The sequence below is a fragment of the Podarcis bocagei genome (genome assembly GCF_964188305.1).
Source record: "Podarcis bocagei genome assembly, chromosome: 12".
NCBI classification, from domain to species: Eukaryota; Metazoa; Chordata; class Lepidosauria; order Squamata; family Lacertidae; genus Podarcis; species Podarcis bocagei.
Genome location: NC_138137.1, coordinates 27,084,413 through 27,091,339, shown reverse-complemented (window position 1 = coordinate 27,091,339; position 6,927 = coordinate 27,084,413). Strand labels below are relative to the sequence as shown.

Sequence of the window (6,927 nt, the reverse complement as noted above, 5' to 3'; positions counted from 1 at the left end):
AGTATACTAAACACCAGCTTATCCCTGTGCACTTTCTCCATTCACTTCAGTGGAGCAAATACTGGTGTCCCTTGAAGTTTGGTGAGAGTAGAAGTCTGCATGTGTAGGGGAGTCTGAGGGATGCATTAGAATAACAACAACAACAACAATTCATTTTTTATACCCTGTCCGTCTGGCTGGGTTTCTCCAGCCACTCTGGGCGGCTTCCAACAAAAGATAAAAAATACCTTAAAACATCAGTCATTAAAAACTTCCCGAAACAGGGCTGCCTTCAGATGCCTTCTAAACGTTAGATAGTTGTTTATTTCTTTGACATCTGATGGGAGGGCGTACAGTATACACCAACAGAACTGTAACATCAACAGAAAGAAAAGAAAAAAGCTAATATATGTAATAGCAGATTTATCACCGTACGATCAGCCAAACTCAAATAAAATAGCAACAATAATTCCCCCCCCCCCTTCCAACTCACTTTTTGTGTGCGAATATATAGAACTGTGAAACTGGTGTTGCAAAAATGGAAACCTTTTTACTATCTGAGGATACAAAGAAATGGTGCCAAACAGCTGCAAAGGACTTCAGTTTCCTGCAACAAAAGTACACCATAATTTTGATACAAATGAAAACAAAGATCCTGTACTTTTAGTAGCCACTGGCCTACTTATTAGAACCTCCTCTTACTGCTCACAACCAGGAAACACATAAATTCTTTCCAATTCAAGAGATCAGGGAATCATCGAAGCATCCCAGCATGGCACCTTTGATCTTTAGTGAGTGACTGTCCCACCATTTCTGTGATTGTGGCTGAGTAATTTTTTTAGTGATAGGATGCTAATATTTGTTTATTTTTAAAATTGGACCTACTCTTTTGATTAACTTTGATATTATGGACCATATCTGCCTAATGAATATAACAGGGTCATCTGTAGCCCATTTTGTATCAAAGAAGACAGATTAATGATTGAAACAAACACAGATTCTCCTCAAGGACTCTGAGGAGGATCATGTATAAAACATATTAACCCAAGAGTTGACAAGGTATTACAAATTTCCCACAACTGATTGAATCCACAGATAATCTTACTATCTCCCTGATAACATTTGCAAAATGAAATTCTTGAGTGCAACCGAAGCCATATTTTTTTACTGAGCTTGTCATCTGGAAATGACATACTATAAAAATGCCAGGGTCCATGAAAAACTAGATATTAGATATATACAATTATAATAAACGGGAATGAGATACAGATAGCAGAAATTCTTAAGAAGAATAGAAAGACTAAGGTGATGAAGTATGTTTGTTGTACTTTTTGTACATACTATTCCATTGTTTTCTAATTTCCTTTTCTTAATATTGCATCATAGAACTATAAAAAAGTGATTTTCAGTTAATTTCTAAGAATACCATTGAAATTAACAGGATTACATGATTGTAAAATGATGTAGCAGTTGATAAGATGGGCTAACCTGGGTGGAAAAGATGACTAATATAACTGTTTGCACATGTACACACACTTTCAATCCAGAATGTTTTCTTAGATTTATTTAAGACTGTAAATTTCAATTTTATAGTAGCTGTCTCACAATTTGTTCTGTTTTGCAAAATGTCATCTGCCGCCATTCAACATTCTGCAAGGATGAAATAAAGGACACGTGTGTCTCATATTTTCCCCCACCCAGGAGACAATTTTCTGTGTCAAGCTGCTTGGGGCTGCCTGCATTATAGTAATGGAGTCCATAAAATGTAATAAGCAAAAGGTGTACTTTAATTAGCCAAGTCATGCTTTGAATGAATAAATCATGTAGATGCATCTGCAAGGCTTACACAAGTTTAGCTCATTATAGTAACTGAAGATAGAGTTTGTTGATAACAGAGTGCTCAGTTCTAGCATTGTGATCCAGGTCAAGCACTTGACAAACTTTTGTCATGATCCTGCTTGGGAGGCTGAAACTAACTTGTTTGTGGCTTTGTGGGTGGGTAGCTGAATGGATGCAGCATTTTACTGCCAAATATTGTTTGCCTAAAGAAAGGAAGGTAATTGGCTATTGCCTGTTATGAACCACAAGGTCATGTCTCCCAGCACCCTGAACACACAACATTTCCAAGGATTCTTTGGGGGTAGCCATGATTGTTTAAGCAATATAAGTGTGTTTTAAATGCATTGCGTTGATGTGGTCAGAAATACCAAGAAGTCTCGGAAGAGGACTTTTATTATTACTATCCCCAATTGCCTCTTTTGGCTACTGCTCCTATAACTACTGAGAACCAGGGCTAACCACCTAAGTGAGGAGAGGCCCCAATCAGCAGGGTAACTGCATCCTGTTGCTAGGCAAACATCACTACCAGAGGAGGCCTATGTCCCCTGTAGGGATGGAAGGACCAAACAATTTCTGGTTCTCTCAGTTTCTCATTTTTTCCAAACTTAAATTCAATTTTCCCCATTTCGCAGGAATATGTGACTTAATTGCTTATTTTAAATCCTCATGAAATGAGTATTAGATCATGTTGGAAACGTAAAGAGAAGGATGGAGATTTATATCATATGTTGTGGACATGTGACAAGGTAAGATCATTTTGGGAACTAATCTACAATGAACTGAAAAAGATGCCTAAATCTACCTTCCCCAAAAAGCCGGAAGCTTTTCTCCTGGGCTTGAGGGGAGAGGAAATTGCAAAGGTAGAGCAAAGACTATTTATGTACGCCACAACTGCGGCGAGAACTTTATTAGCCCCAAAGTGGAAGTTACAGGAATTACCAATGATGGAGGAGTGGCAGACGAAAATGTTGGATTACGTGGAACTGGCAAAACTGACCTGCAGAGTTTGAAACCAGGATGAACTAAAATTCCAAAGAGACGGAGAAAATTCATTGACTATATAGATACTAATTGTAGAAGTTTGAAGACACTAGCAGGATTGAAATAAATCCTACGACGTGGACTTTATAATATAAGATTAAACTGTAAGATATAGATTTGAAAAGGGAAAGCTTGTTGGCGGGATGGAGGGGAGTCATAAGCTCAGCAGAGCGGTTGGAAATTATTGTTTATTATTGTTCAATAAAAATTATATTAAAAAAGGAAAACCAATCAATATTTTAGTGAAAATTTATCCCAACAAGCACGTTTTTATACACACTTTTAACTAATGTACACATTTTTGCAAGCAGTTTCCCCTAATATAACACATTTTGTATGTTATTTTCACTGATATATTCATTTTCATGCACACTTTCCACTAATATATGCATTTCTGTAGCTGTTAAATGGTATCGACAGTTTGTCCCAGTCAAAAACCTAGCTAATGGCTAGGTTCCTCCAGCTGCCAGCTTAAGCCCAAGGAAAGCCTATATACAGCATATTGCAGTGATCCAGTTTTGAGGTTACCAGTTCCAAGCCAAGCTATTTCAGCCCAGGTACAGCCATAGTTGTCTTGCCAACGAAAGCTGGCGAAAGGTACCAGTTTTAATGCTGAGCTAAGCTGTCTAACCTGGTATAAAGGAACCTTCATGTATTGGTTTGTAGCACTTCTTGGCCTTCTGCCTAAAATCAAGTATCTGTTTTAGTGTTACTATCTCTTAATTACTTAATACTTCTCGGTAGTGGCACCCACCCTGTGGAACGCCCTCCCATCAGATGTCAAAGAGATACATACTTATACAACTTTTTGAAGACATCTGAAGGCAGCTCTGTATAGGGAAGTTTATAATATTTGATGTTTTATTATGCTTTTATATTTGTTGGAAGCTGCCCAGAGTGGCTGGGGCAACCCAGTCAGATGGGTGGGGTACAAATAATAAAAGCAGTATTATTATTATTATTATTATTATTATTATTATTATTATTATTATTATTATGACACTTGAAGATTTTTCTCTAGAAAGTAGGTGTGGAACTTTTAAGGAGACAATTGCAGTACTGAAGAGAAAAGGAAAGGGCTCCCAGTGTTTAAAAGGAACTTTTAAACCACATTTTTTTGTACCACAATTCTTTACTATGTTTTGAGTTTGGAAACAAAAGTTCGATATATTTGTTCTGGATGCCAAAGTCAGATGTCCTACTAGACCTTTGTACCACCTTCCCTTCAGGTACTTTTACTACATAACTGCTGAAACAACTTCCATATTTATTTCCACCACCCACCCCAAAACAGCTTTTCTGCTTAGGGATCCACATTTGTTTCTATGGAGGGAAGCAATCTCCATATAAAGTGGTATGGTTTGGCACCTTTATTTAAATGGATGCAGATTTATGCACCTTTGGGCACACAAGACTCTTTAGGACATATTATGTATATGTTTTTGCATCTGCCAGCACTGTATTTATATGGTGTGTATAATATAGTTACACTCATTTCTCTATTTCTCTCTCTGCCCGCCCCACTCTGTGGCAAGCAGTATCAAGTTTAATATTCTGATACTTGCTACTTTCCCTAAAGCTTAGAGAAATTCAGAGTGATGAAAATATCTGGGCACCTTTACTGTAGATTTTGAAACACATAAAAAACACCAACCACAAGATTAACATACCCCATAATTAATTCCTCTCCACTATGTCCTAATTTAACCTTTCAAAGAAAGTGTACAAGTATGTGAGCATATAACATTTGCAGCAATTTCCCCCTTGTTTTCCAAATTTATAGCCCTCACACTTGATCCAAATGTTCTGTTTGTTTGGATCAGTGGGGAATTTCTCTGGGAAGTTTCGTACCATCCCTTAGGGTTTATTAATGTATCTTCAGCTCACAAGACAAGATGATGGTCTTGTGCAAATCACTTATCACAGATGTAGTTGCATAATAGCACATTTCTTCCTATCACCGTCCGTAAGCTTAAATTCGGGACAGACAGATGGTTGTTTACATTCACTGCCATCTGTTGAGATGCCATTGCGGGCACTGACAACTAGGCTTGTCTGTTCACTTGGTTCAGAGGGGGGAAAAAACAAGGGATGAGCAGCACTGGAAATATTTAAAGTGGCACAATGTCACAGCAAAGCATCTTTGTTAGCTTCATGATGTGTGGCATCAGTCTCACCCTGCTTTATTTATTTTTTATTTTTTTGCCTGCTGATAAAGCATCCATCAAAGCTATGATTGATGTGTGAAAAAGTAGGTGTAACACAACTATATCCCCCAAACCATTCCAGTCCACATCGGGCATGTGAAACATACTGTACAAACTGCAGAGTAACAAAAGTGTTAATGGGAAGGATAAATTTGAAGGAGTGGGGTAAAAATAATTTTGCCATTCCTTCACAATTATTTGCCATTGAAATAACAAGAAAAGACACATACCATTGAAGACAATGCCGCCACCACACTCAAAAATAAAAAATGATCCTGATAACACCTCCTAAGAAGGAGATACCTTTGGGGAGCAGGTGCTGTTCACCTAGGTTCAGGTTATAAGATATTTGTGTAAATAAACCATATATCTTAAAGACACCACAGTTTCAGCTGTGCCCCATTTGTCCAAAAGGAAACACAGACCCTGGGTTAAGGTGCACATGCAACCCCTGGAATCTCACACCAATTGTGGAGATTGGGGTGGCATGTTACAATATTTTAGAAGGCAAAGTTCTCCCCTCATACCAGTGCAGGGGCATAGCATGGATTGCTGGCACCCGAGATGGGACAAGTGTTGATGGACTGGGCAGAGGTTAGTCCCTTCGCCAGCCAGCTTCTAGTCAAGGGAGTATCCCCTTGCAAACTAGCCCTGACCTAGGAGCAGAGATAAGGCAGAGAAACGGGAAGCCAGCAGCGCTGCTGTGTCGCCTCACCTTCCTGTCCCAGCAGCAAGGCACTCTGGGCAACACACGTGGCTCTGGCAGTGCTTTCCCACCTTCCTCTTCCTCCCTCCCTCCTTGGTGGGCAGCGGTAGTGGTAGTGTCCTCCCCCTCCCTCCCCCTTGGCTGCCCTAGGAGCCCGGCACACACAGCCATGAGGAGTAGGAGGCACCCCCATCGCCCCAACCCTGAATGCCCGGCCTAGGCATGGCTTGCCTACCCGAGGCTCTGGCCTCAATGAGGGAGACTGTTGTGAGGGCAACTGGTTGCACCCCTAAGAAATTTGAGCCCAGGGCCAAGGCCCCCACCCAGGCCCTCCACTCTACCAGTGGCGTAGCGTGGGGGGTGCAGGGGGGGCCGGCCGCACCGGGCGCAACATCTGGGGGTTAGGGGCGCAAATCCACGGGTTAGGGGGCACAAATTACTTGCCTTGCCCCGGGTGCTGACAACCCACGCTACGCCACTGCACTCTACGCCACTGTACCAGTGTGACATGATAACCTGTCCCGTCCCCCCCCCAAAAAAATACTTTACAGATAGAAAAATTGCTTGGGCGGTATTGCATCTGGGGAGGGTATTGTGAGTGCCACACAAATGGGGGTCCATTGTGATCCTGGGATCATTTCATAGAAGTGAGAGAACCAGATCTCCTATGGTCACAGTGTGTTGTTCCCAGTATTACCAGAAATCTGAAATCTGTGCTGAATTTCAGCTGGAATTTAGTGGCAACTAACTTCTGTGAAGCTGTGAGGAGTGCAATTCAAATCGCATGAATTGGGAAATGAGTCCCCCAGAATGCTGTGGGATTTATCATAAACGCCTATAGAATTGGGCTGTTAGACTAGATGGCTCTATTGTCTGTTGCTCAGATAGATGGTGACATTTTGCTATTTTTCTCTTTAGATAACTGTACCATGCTGGATAAGAGATACTAATGTAAAAACAGAGCTGTTCAGAAAATTAGTATTGTTTTTCTTTCCCTCTCTTTCCGTCTCTATATCACATGGAGAGATTTAATTAAATGGCTTGGGCAGAAGCAGACCCATTATTGAGAAACTTCCTCTTGCTTTTAAGTACAGCAGTTAAATCTCCAAGGAAACCGTTTCTATTTGTGACTCCTTTAGTGGTGGAAAAAGTAAT

At 40.5% G+C, this 6,927-nt stretch overlaps 1 long non-coding RNA gene across 1 annotated transcript; it reads right to left on the bottom strand.

Annotated features, from left to right (window-relative positions):
- Window positions 1-233: 233 nt before the first annotated feature.
- On the bottom strand, window positions 234-1,860 carry LOC308569831. Its single transcript, XR_014000893.1, has 3 exons — window positions 1,427-1,860; window positions 473-586; window positions 234-350 (listed from the first exon to the last, which is right to left on the bottom strand). It is a non-coding gene; the product is annotated as an uncharacterized lncRNA (long non-coding RNA).
- Window positions 1,861-6,927: the final 5,067 nt, after the last annotated feature.